This window comes from Misgurnus anguillicaudatus, chromosome 1, assembly GCF_027580225.2.
Source record: "Misgurnus anguillicaudatus chromosome 1, ASM2758022v2, whole genome shotgun sequence".
Taxonomy (NCBI): Eukaryota; Metazoa; Chordata; class Actinopteri; order Cypriniformes; family Cobitidae; genus Misgurnus; species Misgurnus anguillicaudatus.
This window is the reverse complement of record NC_073337.2, coordinates 23171900-23186430: the sequence shown is the minus strand read 5'-3', so window position 1 is coordinate 23186430 and position 14531 is coordinate 23171900. Positions and strand designations below refer to the sequence as shown.

Here is a 14531-nt window from a genome sequence, read left to right as displayed (position 1 = left end):
TTAAATTTTGGTTGCAAAATGCCACCATTTGGCACATTAACCAATCAGGAGCTTGCTCTAGTAGTGGCGTGATTACGACGGAGCAAGCGGAGGCAGAAATAAAGCAAAACAACAAGGGACCCAGACAAGGCATCGAACGAGTCTACGCTAGTTTTTTAGCCTTCCATAGCACATAAAGCGCAACTACCCTCTTGACAAAATCCACGTCACAGCCATTTTTCAATTTGCGGATGATGCAAATATCACGCGCGAATGAAGCGAGTTATCTCAAAATGTGTAAGCGTCCAACTACGCGTAAATAGCACGATTTATTCACTTAATTCGCGTCTGGTGTGAACGCACAGTCAGAGTTTGAACATTTTGTGTATCTTTCTATACATGATGCTTTACATCTGTTCTCACGCAGTGCTTCCCAATCCTGAACTGAATACTTATTTATTTGAAAACTATCAAAAGGAGCATAAAGATGTCTTATGAAATAATGAAGCATGTGCAAAAAGTTTTACCACTTTAGGTTTAAAGCCTCTTGAACTCTGACCTGTGAATTTGTATAGCGAAGAGGTTGACGGACAGACGATGGAAAGTCACATGTAGACTGTTTACCTTAAAGGAATATTCCATTTTCTTAAAAGAAAAATCCAGATAATTTACTCACCACCATGTCATCCAAAATGTTGATGTCTTTCTTTGTTCAGTCGAGAAGAAATTATGTTTTTTGAGGAAAACATTGCAGGATTTTTCTCATTTTAATGGACTTTAATAGACACCAACATTTAACACTTAACTCAACACTTAACAGTTTTTTTCAACGGAGTTTCAAAGGACTATAAACAATCCCAAACGAGGCATAAGGGTCTTATCTAGCGAAACGATTGTCCTTTTGCAAGAAAAATAAAAAATATCCACCTCTAAACCACAACTTCTCGTCCAGATTCGATCGTGATGCGCCAGCGTGACCCCACGCAATACGTCATAACGTCAAGAGGTCACAGAGGACGAACGCGAAACTCCGCCCCAGTGTTTACAAGTGTTGAGAAAGAGGACCGTTCCGACATTGTTGTATGTCAAATGATACTAATTAATGTCTTTGTGTCAGTTTAGTAAGGAATAATTGACGACGGGCCATTGAATTATAAGAAAATAATGCACACCAAGGTGGTAATGCGGCACGACGCGAAGCGGAGTGCCGTTACACCGCAGGTGTGCATTATTTTCAAATAATTCAAAGGACCGGAGTCAATTATTCCGCTTATACAAGGGTTACCACAAACATTGCTCTGGTGCCTATTTTTAAGACATTTGAAAAATTAGGTGTGCGGTTTACAGAAAAATAATCAACACCCATAGAACATTTCTCAGCCAATCAGAATGCAGCATTCAACAGACCCGTGGTATAATTGTTTACAATGGTCTGCAAATGTGCGTTTTATATATGTAACACGTGACCTCCCTACGTCACTACGCATTTACGTTAGGTCGCGCTGGACCGGACTTAGACGAAAAGTTGTGGTTTAAAAGTGCATATTTTTTATTTTTCCTGTCAAAAATGACAATCGTTTCGCTAGATAAGACCCTTATGCCTCGTTTGGGATTGTTTATAGTCCTTTGAAACTCCGTTGAAAAAACTTTTACGTGTTGAGTTAAGTATTAAGTGTTGGGCTCTATTAAAGTCCATTAAAATGAGAAAAATCCTGGAATGTTTTCCTCAAAAAACATAATTTCTTCTCGACTGAACAAAGAAAGACATCAACATTTTGGATGACATGGTGGTGAGTAAATTATCTGGATTTTTCTTTTAAGAAAATGGAATATTCCTTTAATACCAAAAACATAAACTTGACAGCCTCAAGGGCTGCAGAAAAATGGAGTAAATAATACATTAGGCCAATCTAAACGTGTTATTGTTTTTGCATTATAATTTATTCTTCTTAAAAAACAGAAATGTCAGATCATGACACATTATTTTGTCGCCCACATTACCGTAAAGTGCCAGGCAATTACTCATGCTTAAAGCCAAATGTGACTACACATTAGCCGATTGATCCTGTTTAAAATGTTTTTAAAGCCATGCATTGCTGCAAAATACACTAAATGTCTATTATTAACCCGTCTTTTATAACATGTTAGTCCAAGCTGGTTATTCACTGGTGGTCCGTCCAGCAACTAGTTGGTTATACCAGCCTGGTTTTTGGTAGTTTGATCAACTCGTGATCATCTTAAGAAGGATATTCAACTCAATCAAACAATATATTCACATCTATTATTCAGCAAAACTTCATGACATCACTGAAACTTCCCACAATGGCTTTCCAAAAAACTGTAAATAAGCTATTTCAGGACCATTGTTATTGCAGGTTTTGGGTAAAGACCGCTTCAGAGCGACTCGCGTCGGACGCAGATAAAAATTCAATAAGCGCGCAGTGGAGGACGTGGTGTAATTACCATTAGTTCGGTGCAGAAGCCGTAATGGAGTGTTTTATCATGGCGGGACAGCTTCAGCATTGTTCATTATTTAGTGTTTGCCGAGCTGATGGGACCGTCACCGACGGAAACCCTTATCTCTGTAACCCCCCCTCAAATTGGATTTTATATTATGGAGTCAGTCAGGTATGAACAAGTCATTTTCTCCTGTCTTGTCTTGCAGACTAATACACGTTTGCCAGTGTAATGTGGGGGGAGATTAAACAATGTCTCACCAACCGAGACTGAGTTTTGAAGTGGATGGAGTTGCTAGAGAGAGACACACAGAAAGAGAGAGAGAGAGAGACAGCTCGTTTGCCCTTGTCTTTGTACGACATAGGCCCACCTCAGACAGGGAGAGACATCTTTCATGTACCTGTGGCCTCCCCGATGTGAAGGCACAGCGGTGCGGTAGACGTTTTTCACAAAGAATGTCGATTGGCTGTTTGGCTTATATGCCGGTTTGCTGACACAAATGGGTAAAACAAACACTCTGACCTCTGCGATAAGATGCCTCTGTTTTTAGCTCTTTAACATTGAGGTTGTATCTTATTGATCTTAATTTGATTCGACAGTAGGACAAGCAGGTGATAAGGATGCTCAGCTGCCCTATTTTCAGTTCTGGACCCATTGAATGATTAGAACAAGGATTTAATATTTGCCTTCTACTACTAAAATCAGTTGATAAGCACATTAAATATTTTCATTACTTCAAAAAATCCCAACATGTTATACTTATTTTAAGTTGTGGAGGCTGCTATTTTGTTTTTAATGGCGCCATTATGTGCATATAGTTTTTAATGTGAGAATGTTTTACTCCCCATTCCCACCTTCTTGCCTCAAAGATCGTCTTTGTTTTGATCATCTTTCTTTTTATGTTACTTTATGTCTTCTGAACCGTATTGTAAGGGCTGAACAGAAGAATGGCTTGCAGATGCCAAGACCACATATCGCCACCTACTGTCTGTGTGCATATATAGACCCTTTTCGAGTAGGCGTCACAGTTACGTCACTGCAAGCTGCGCGCGAAATGTGGTTAAAGAAAAACAGTGAAAATTAATTACACACAAATGAAACAAGCAAGATAACTAACCAGAAAATGTCTTGTTGTGCTGTTGGGTGTCAGAATAGGAATGCCAAAAAATATGGCCTTCATTTTTATAAAATACTGTCGTCGATGACACCATTTGAAGATATACGTAGGTGTTTATGGTTGCAATAAGCTACTGGAGTGATGAAATAGATTTCAAGATGATTAATAATTAAAATAGAAAATAAGTAGAGAAGACGTCCGGTGTTCTGTAGAGTCTGTTACCTCTATGTGTTTCTTATAGCGTTTTTATCACGTTACATTTATAATATATTTAGAATAAATGCTTTTTTTTATACTGAAAAAGCAATAATATCACCATTTATTAAGGATTTCATAATTTTTTTCCCTTTTCTATTATTTCATTTTACCTTATATCTTAGCTTATGTCTTCTTTCTGTTTGTTTTAAAATTTTTATGTTTACATACTTAAAAAAAAAAAAAAATATATATATATATATATATATATATATATATATAAATGAAGAGTTTGGTTCCAAAACGCGATAAACGCCATTTTTGAAAAAAATGAGTTACTGCCAATATCAGTATTATATCAGGTCAGTATTTAAAAGTAAATTCTTAATTTTACGCAAAATCCAATACCCGCCGTGATATTCTGTCATCTTTTCTCCCTTTTTTCCCAAAATGCGACAAACGCCACTCCTCCTTTTTTACAGAACGCAATAAATCCATTCCTGATATTACAGCCCACCAGTCACGCAATGTAAACAAACAATGGCAGCGCGCTGAGTACACGGAGTCCTGGTTTTCCTCATCTACTTTGTACTTCGTGATCAACAAACAAAACAAAATAATACTTTAATTGCATTGCTAAACCTGTGATGGTTTTCTGTGACGGGAAAGAAACGTAAGCCATCAACATCTAATAATTTCCGCGAGAGGCACTCGGTTGCTTGTTCTCCAGACAGCATCAAGCTTCTCATGCTAAAACATTGAGGATCTTATGAAAACTTTACATTATTTTACTCAAAGTCAACGAAAATCGAGCGGGACCAAAACATTTTACAGCTGATCGCTGTGAAAATGTAAAGAGACGACGTCAAGTATAACCGCAGCAATGTGTTCTTAATATAACAAAGTAAGTGTTTTGGTTAATGCCATTAATGTTTATTTTTTAATCATTGTATACCACTAGTCAACTAAATAAATATAAAATGGTAAAGATGAATGCACATTTATACATTGATTTAAAAGATTTATAGCATTTTGAAATAAAATACTGTCATGGATTTATTGCATTTTGTGGAAAAAAGAATTAGTTTTATAATAAATCTTTGAAAATCAAGTTATGGATTTGAATTTTTTATGTTTTTATAACCTAAAGATGCTATGTGAAAGTTTGTAACACAAAATAGTGGTTTTCATCTTGTCACTTTCTTGGTATAGAAAACACGTTTTTACCGAAATTTGTCAAAATGGATTTATTGCGTTTTGGAACCAAACTCTTCAAATATAGCACACACACACACGATGTAAAGTGTTATTAATATATAAACATGCCTATGCATTTTAATTAGTATGTAAACATAATAGTTTTAGAGCAAGCACGTAGGCCTATGCTATAAATATAAGGAAGACATAATAGAAAACAAGAAAATTATGAAATATTTAATAAATGGTATTATATAGAAAACATGATAGTATTGCTTTTATATGCACTTTAGCGATTCTTACTGTAAAAATTATTGATTTACCAATTAAGAACAATACAAATACATTACACACATGCATATCAGTAGCCAAGCCATTTAAACTTTTTATTTATCTTAAAAAACCGTGATTAAAACGCTGTAAGAAACATTACACTAAAGGGAAACATGCGGGAATCAGACTTCGACAGAACACCGGATCCATAACAATCAATTTAATGCTAAAACACTTCACACCGCTACTGCAGAGCTGCCACTTTCTGCCACCAGTTTGGCTCCGCCCACAAAAAACATCATCTTTGTTTGCAAACACGAAAATAGTCCATAACTCTCATCTTCTGTTTTATATTTTTTATTTTATTTATTTAGCTGACGCTTTTATCCAAAGCGACTTACAATTGCTTGCTCAGGGACACAAAGGTGTGTCACAGTGGATTCGAACCCGGGTCTCTCACACCAAAGGCGTGTGTCTTATTCACTGCGCCATTTTATATATTATATTACAATTTCAATGTTTCCCATTGATACATTGATTTAACTCAGACCTGGTGCCAGACACAAATTCACGGATGGGCATTTCATTTTTTCAGGAGGGCACATATGAGATCAACCTCACTGCAATGCATAATATAAAAAAATAATATATAAAAGTTTAATGCCTTCCAAAAAATGTTCTTCTTTAAATATATAAACAAACAATATATCAGATGAAAGAACAAACCCTCTGCTTTCAAACAAAAAAATTTTCATCCTACCTTCATTAGTTCTTTTGTAATCACCTCTCAAACATGGGTAGGTTTCTTCAAAAACACCCAATTTTGAGCAAAAAGCTGAGATAATTCCATTTTTGCGAAGGACTTTTCATAGAGATCAGATGAAGAGCGATCTTTAAAACATACACAGAGTTCTTTCTCTTTCACAAGAGGCGCTACTTCCGGGTTGTATAAGTTGCAGAAGTGCACCACCTGGTGGATAATAGCGGTATTGCGGAAAGACGGAAAATCTCGTCATTGGCGGGGAAGCGTTTTCTCTTAATTGACGAGATATCTCGTCAATGGCGGCGAAAGAGTTAATTATGAATCAAATTGACAAAAAAACGAGGAAGAACTGACGTACGTCTCCATTGAAGCGACATTGCATTGTCCATTTTTTTACAGTCTGTGTTTTATCCTCGCTGTTGCGTTAATAGAATGGCATTTAAGTGCAACCTCATGTATCGTGATGTAAACAAAATGGTGGCCTATAAGTGAAAATATTTTTTCAAAGTTTATTAAAACTTTTACATTTCTACTATTTATAATTTCACGTTCATATCGCCAATCCCAGTGTTTATCTATTACACCATACATGTGTTTATAGTCGGGTACCCTTTAACACCCATACTTATTCAGAAAAGACCTTTGGCACTTTCAGATAGCATGTTTAACATACTATCACCCATCTCAATCTGTCGTTCATATTATATTAACAAAAACGTTAAACAAATTCACCAATGAATGGCCGCAAAAGGGGCTATCTTGCCCTTAGGGCACTTTGACCTTTGTGGTCTTTCTCTGATCAGTGCCCTTAAGCAAGTCCTTCAACCTTCTGACCTCGTAGTCTTACCAGTCGAAGACAAAACCGTTGTTAAAACAGATTTCTTCATTTCCGATGCTCTCCAAGTCCTCCGTCTGCTCTCGTTGCACATGGCTCTCAGGAGATTTAGCTATTCTCATATCTCTGAACAGACGTAGAGCTTTGAGCGGCTGTAGTCTTTAGTGCCTGAGAGAAAGAGAGTCTTGGGTCAAGTGACCTCTTTGGTTTTGGAGTTTTTAGAGTATCTCTATCAGCAACAGTAAAGGTCTGCTTTCCATCTATTAACATAAAGTGTGCGGATACATCGACTAGCTTTAATTTTTGAAATATCTCCACATTTCCTTTCCTTATCTCATCCTTCTCCCAAACGCTGTCCTGGAGGCTTAACCGCTGAGCCTTGGCGCTGCTGACGTGGCAAGGTGGAAGGTCACAGGCAGACAGCATCCACTCTTCCCCATGCAGATGTCACCGCTGTTACCGCATACGAATAATTAACGCTCTTAGCCAATCACATGCATCATTCATGAGGCTTCTGTCTCTTTATCTCTTTTATTTTTTCTCTTTCTCTCTCCATCTCCTCTGGTGCTGCAGAGGTCAGTTATGTTGTTTATTATTAGAGCGCTGCGTTTCACAGTCAGCGGGAGGCGTGCGTTTGAGGCGATGCCGTTTTTCACCAGCAGTTTTTGGGCAGAGCTGCTGTGCTAAAACTAGTGTCGCCCCGACAGCCAATGATTGATCTGCCTTCTCCCTCTCCATCTTTACGAGTGCCATCCTCTCGCAGATGGCATCGAACAGACGCTTAGGCGAGATAGGATTTGAAATAATTGGATCAGGCTGACTCGCGCACGGCGCACATCTACGCAAGCACACACCGAAACAAATGCTGCGTTGGTCAGGGGAGATACGCACTTTAAATGGGAGACCCCATGCGGTAGATGGAGCTCAGAGGCCCCATCGCTCTCTCTCACAGCCCCAGTGAGGAGCCCGAGGCAGTGGGGTCTGGCACAGGCTGGATTTCAACAGAGCAGCTATGGTTTGTCACATGCCACTGCATGGCAAACAGCGACATACGCTCACTCGTTCACTGGCAGTTGGTTTGTGTATACATGAGCACACGTGTTAAAAAACAAGGAGAAGATTCACACTAACTACATACTGCAAATGTGCAGGTTAATTGGCGCGCAGTGTTGGCTTCCAATAGATTGGAAAATCAGGAATCATGCCATTCACGAAGGGCTTGGTTCCAAATTTGCAAATATAATTTGACTTTTTTTTGGTCTGTGCTCAAGTGGTAAAATAGATTTACTTTGTCTGTGCTTATCTTAAGTCCAGAGAGGACTGTGAAGCATTTTTAATGTAAAATGTGTGTTGCCAGCAGAGGTGGACACTACTCGAGTATTTTAGTTACATTTTACAAGCATCTGTGCTTTATCAGAGTGTTTGTCTTGGGAAAAATTTTTACTTTTTACTTTACTTTTACAAATTAAAAAATGTTCACTACATTCTAAAGCATAGAATCATACCGTGTATTCCTTTCATATTGCATATTAAAATTGATTTAATACCTAATTACATTAAAATTGTGTACTTTTACTTTGCTTGAGTAAAAGTTTGTACTTTTACTCAAGAAAATTAAAGTACACAATTTTTATTAAAAGTAAAAGTAACAATGTGCTAGATGTTTAATGTACTTAAAGGCGGAGTCCATGATGCTTGAAAGCCAATGTTGATATTTGAAATCACCTAAACAAACACGCCCCTATACCCCAATAGAATCTGGACCTTCTGTTGATAGACCCGCCCCACACATACGCAACCGGGCAAGGATATCGGTTAGTAGACACGCTCCTTACTGCTGATTGGCTATAAGTGTGTTTTGGTAGTCGGCCCGTCTCCTTTTCCAAAGCGTTTTTCAAACATCGTGAACTCCGCCTTTAAATAATAAATAGAAACCAAAAACTTGAAATTATGAAATGTAGTGGAGTAAAAAGATGATATTATGCTTTGAAATGTATGTTTTCCAATGTAAAACACTGATAAAATATGAATACTTGCACATTTACTTTTATGTAGAAAGTAAAATACTTAAGTAGTGCCCGCTTCTCTGAAGTCACTTAAATATATTTTAAAATGTAAAATTAGGATCTGTCATCATTTATGCACCCTCGTGTTGTTCTGTGCTTGTATGAGTTTCTTTGTTCTGTTAAATATAAAAGAAGATATTTTGATAAATTATGTTGAGGACACAGTTGACGATACCTATTGACTTCCATAGTATTTGTTTTTCCTACTATAGAAGTCAATAGGTATTATCATCTGTGTGCTTAACATGATTTATCAAAATATCTTCTGTTAAATTCAACAGAATAAAGAAACTCATATAGGTTTAGAACAACACGAGGAAGGGTGAGTAAATATTGACAGAATTATCATTTTTGGGTGAGCTATCCCTTTAAAAAAATGGAAGGAATACTGCACTTTCATAAAAATATTCTGATAATTTACTTACATGTCATCCAAGATGTTTATGTCTTTCTTTGTTCAGTCGAGAAAAAATTACGTTTTTTGAGGAAAACATTCCAGGATTTTTCTAGTGGACCTCAACAGTTCACAGTCTCAATGCAGCTTCAAAGGACTCTAGACGATCCCAACCGAGACATAAGGGTCTTTTCTAGCAAAACGATCTTCATTTTCGCAAAAAAACCCCACTATATTGCCAAAAATTTTGGGACACCTGCCTTTATATGCACATGAATCTGAATGACATCCCATTCCTAATCCATAAGGTTTAATATGGAGTTCGGCCACACTTTGCAGCTATAACGGTACATTCACATGGGGCGAAAGCGTTAACACTTGACGGAAGGCTTGTCTGAAGCGTGGCCAACAGCCAATCACAGTGGCCGCAACACATGCTCTGGTCTTGCATAAAACGTAATTGGCTGGCTCTGCCTAGGTTATTTGCATAAGGCAATCTGATTGGCTGATGCACGCGTTGCCTCTTAAAAAGTTGAGAAATGTTCAACTTCTGCCGCGAGCAACGGCACTGATGCAGCACCAACGGATCCACAATTCAGTTCGCCAACGCATGACGTCACCCATTAAAAGTGAATGGGAAGTGTTAACGCTTACACCCCGTGTGAATGCACCGTAACAGCTTCAACTCTTCTCTTTCTACAAGGTTTAGGAGTGTGTTTATAGGAATTTTTGACCATTCTTCTAAATGCACATTTGTAAGGTCAGACACTGATGTTGGACGGCCTCGTTCGTAGTCTCCGCTCGAATTCATCCCATAGATGTTCTGTGCAGGTCAAGTTCCGCCACATCAATGTCTTTATGGACCTTGCTTTGTGCACTGGGGCACAGTCATGTTGAAATAGAAAAGGGCCTTCCCCAAACTGTTTCCACAAAGTTGAGAGCATGCAATTGTCTAAAATGTCTTGGTATGATGAAGCATTAAGAGTTCCTTTCATTGGAAGTGATTGGAACACTTGAATTCAATGATTTGGAGGGGTGTCCCAAAACTGTTGCCAATATAGTGTATGTAGTTTTTAACCACAGCTTCTCATCTTGCACTAGCCTTGTAATGCGCCAACGTGACCTTACATATTATTTTATCACTTCAAAGGTCACGCATGACGTATGCGAAACTACCGCTCCAGTGTTTACACGTGTAAACTAAGAAAGATGACCGTCCCGACGTTGTTTTATGTGGAATGATACAAAATAATGTCTTTTTGTCAGTTTATTAACTCATTCCCCGCCAGCCTTTTTTTTTAAAAGTTGCATGCCAGCATTTTTTGTGGTTTTTACAAAGTTTCTCAAAATGCTTTCCAGGAAAGTTTTCTTCTAAAATAAATAAACATACAGTATATCAAATAAAAGAACAGACCATCTGCTTTTAAACAAATAAACAATCAAACAAAATGGAAAAAAGTTTCTCTTTTTATCACCTCTGAAATATGTATAGTTTTTTCTTTTCAAAAATACCTGAAATAATTATATATATATTTTTGATCATATTCAGAACGATGATCAAAACATACACAAAGTTTTCTATGTTGTTCAATTAGTTTTTGCTTCAGTTTTTCATAAATTGGGTAAGAGCATCACCTAAAGGATAATAGGGATGTAACGATTAATCATCTGAAATCGATACTGAATCGCAAGGTTGCGATTCTTTGTTTTATGGACAGCTTGTGCGTGTACTACAGCATTTGGTCAGTAGAAGGTCCTTATCAATCTAAAATCATTATGAGTCGGAGTCGTTTATAACGTGCATTTAAAAAAGCAACACTTGTTAAACAAAATCATTCAAAATATTCTTTATTATCATGAAAATACCTGGAACAATTTGAAGAACAGCAATATAAATATTCCTGTAGACATTTCCTGGAATAGCGTTCGTAATAGTACTTCTTCTGTGGCACAAAGGAATTTTCTGCACGAGAGCGCCCCCTGGCTTTGGGATGTGCCGGAATTTCACCGTAATTCATTAAAATTCATTTATTGAGAAAACGCGCATTTGCAGGGTTTATCGTTACACGGAATTATAGATTACCGTAAAAACTCGGTATTGGGATGGAGACGTTTTGTCTTAATTGACGAGATAATTTGTCAATAGATATGTACACTAGATGTCTTATTTAGCGAAACGATAGTCATTTTGTCAAAAAAAGTACTTTTAAACCACATGTTCTTGTCTTGCACTTGCCTTGTGCTGGCGCGTCACAAGGCTAGTGTAAGATGAGAACATGTGGTTTAAAAGTACATATTTTTTGGCCAAAATGACGATCGTTTCGCTAGATAAGACCCATATGCCTTGGTTTGGTTTGTTTGGAGCCCTTTGAAGCTGCGTTGAAACTATAAACCTTTGAAGTAAATCCACTATATGGAGAAAAAATTCCTTCTTTTTAGGAAAAATGCAAATGCTGTTTTTTTAAGTTGAAGTTTTTCCTGCACCCAAATCAGTCGGTTTGCTCCTACGATGGGCTGACAGTTCTATTAGCGACAGGACGTCACATCAGGGAAATCTCTGTGTTCTTTAGAATGAAGCATTGGTCCCTTGTGGCCATAAGCATCTAATCTTGCACCTGGTCATCCCGTCTGTGTTTGCACTTCTTGTCTTCACGCGTTTTAAATCCTCCACGCCAAACAAACCCTTATCTCCTGCAGACCTTTTTGAGTTAAGAGTTATAGACAGATGGTAATTTACTACAGAATGACATACACAGTGTCTTTTCCATGTCTTCTGACTGTGACCTGTTTGTGTATATGGGCAGTGCCCATCATCTTGAACAAATATGAGGGACCCAGGGCCATGTAAGCATTCATTAACACAGCAAACACGTACACACACACACATACACCTGTGCTTCTCTGCATACTGTGATGTCTGTGAATGTGACCTTCAAAAATGCAGAGACTTGCCGCAGAGAGTTACAGGAAGTGAGTGCCCATCGCCGTCTCCCGTGCCTCATTGATCGCCTAGTGTTGTGCTCACACACAAATGCTTTCTTTTTGATAGTCACCCTGCACTTGCGTCTCATTGACTACTGCGATAGGATTGTCATTGTGTTCACTTTCCCACAGCTGTTTTAAAATTCATGCCATTTCATTTTAAAAGTTGACCTATACTAGATATAGTTATTCTATGGTAGTTTTCGAATGAATAATCTAAATCAGGGGTCTCCAGCCTTTTTCTACTCAAAACTTAATTTGTATTTTACTTGTTGATATGTTTTAGTGTTGTTTAAAATGTTAACATATGTAAACCAAGCCAAGCTAATATAAATATATGTAATCATTTTTCAGGGGCACCACGTTGGAGACCCCTGATCTAAATAATTTTTTTCTCTAAATGTAAAGTCAGATATATAAATTTTTAGTTTTTTAGATTTTAGTCATATTTTAGTTTACATTTAATTAATTTTGCTATTTCAGTTTATTATTTTAATTTTTGTTAAAGTTAATGTTTTATAGGGCGGTTTCCCGGACCAGGATTAGCTTAATCCAGGACTTGGCCTTAGTTTAATTAGGAAATATAACTAGTTTTAACAAACATGCCTTACTAAAAACATTACCTGTGTGCATTTTGGGGTAAAACAAAGGGCACTGATGTATTTTAGGATATGTAAGTGCAAATTGTTTTCAGTTTGAGGAGCTCTTAAAAGTGTTTAAGTCTAGGACTAGTCTAATCCCTCTCCGGGAAACCGCCCCTAAGTGTCTTAAATTAATATTTTTGTCACTTTATTGCTAAAACAATATGTTATGCAATATACACAATATACACAAACAAAAAAATCTACCAATGGGGTAAGCTAATTTTTCTTGAATTTTTTTTATTTATTTAGTGTTTAAGAAAAATGTTCAAGATTTTTTGCTTACCCCATTTTGCTCATCAAGAAAAAGCATTTTAATTTAAGAATTTTTAGATATTTTTACTGAAAACAATACAAAAATACTAAGAATTTTTTTCTTGAAAATCATTGCAGTGTAGCAAGTTATTTTAGTTTTTTTAGATTTTAGTCATATTTTTAATAATTAATTTTTTAAGTTAATATTTTAAGTGTCTTAAATTAAACTTTTTGTCACTTTATTGCTAAAACAGTATTTTATGCAATATAGCAAGTTATTTTAGTTTTTATTTTAGTTTTAGAGTTTTTTTTTCCATAATTTAAGTTAGCTTTTATTTTAAAGTTTTTATTTTTGTTTAGATTTATTAATAACCAGTGGAGCTGGTGACTTCTCCTCCGAGGGGCGCGAAATCAAAATATGTGTTCGGAGTGTCAATGACATATTTTTCCACACGCTTGCAGAGAATGGTTTACCAAAACTAAGTTACTGGGTTGTTTTTTGTATTTTCTAGGTTGATAGAAGAACTGGGGACCAAATTATAGCACTTAAACATGGAAAAAGTCAGATTTTCATTTTTCTATAATAAAGGTTATTTTGACATCTCTCATGAGGCCTTGACTTGCATGTAAACATTTATTACACTTGGTAGAAAATGCAGAGATATTTATTATGGTAGACCACCATCGATCCCAAAATTGCAGAGAAATTAATTTTGGTCAATAACGCCCAACTCTACCCCAAATAATGCTGCACTGAACTTTAAAGTAGGTAAAACGATCAGTGACTATTGCCATTGACTTGTTTGATGAACCAATAGTTCCAAAATGTCACCGTCGTAGCCGATTAATCGGAGATATATATATATATATATATATATATATATATATATATATATATATATATATATATATATATATATATATATATATATATATATATATATATATATATATATATATATATATATATATATATATCGTCACTGTCCGATGAAACTCACGTATGTTCATTTTGCAGATTTTGAGATTTTTCGACAGATTGAATGTCCAGGTTCATTTCCATATACAGTATGCGTCACATCCCTAAATAGCCAATGAAAACTTGTGAAATCATGTCATCTGATTTTCACGTACCCGTTTGGTGTCAAAGCTGTCAATCACGCCGCATATCTTCCGCCTGTGAAGCATCTCGCCGGTCTCGTAAAGTTTCATCGAACCTCAGCACTGGATATAGCCGAATAAACATGACAATGACTTTCCTTCTTCGAGGTAAACGTTTCCCCCGGACGCCAGACTAACATCTAGGAGCTACTTAATTACGGTAGGACTGTGCAAACAAAGTATCTGTCTAGCATTGGTGATATTTAGGCTGGGGAT

The 14531-nt window shown here is 36.7% G+C and overlaps 1 protein-coding gene across 1 annotated transcript in view; it reads left to right on the top strand.

Moving 5' to 3' along the window:
• The window catches only part of exoc4 (exocyst complex component 4), a 222905-nt gene that overhangs the window by 186797 nt on the left and 21577 nt on the right, over positions 1-14531 (top strand). The window lies entirely within an intron of this gene.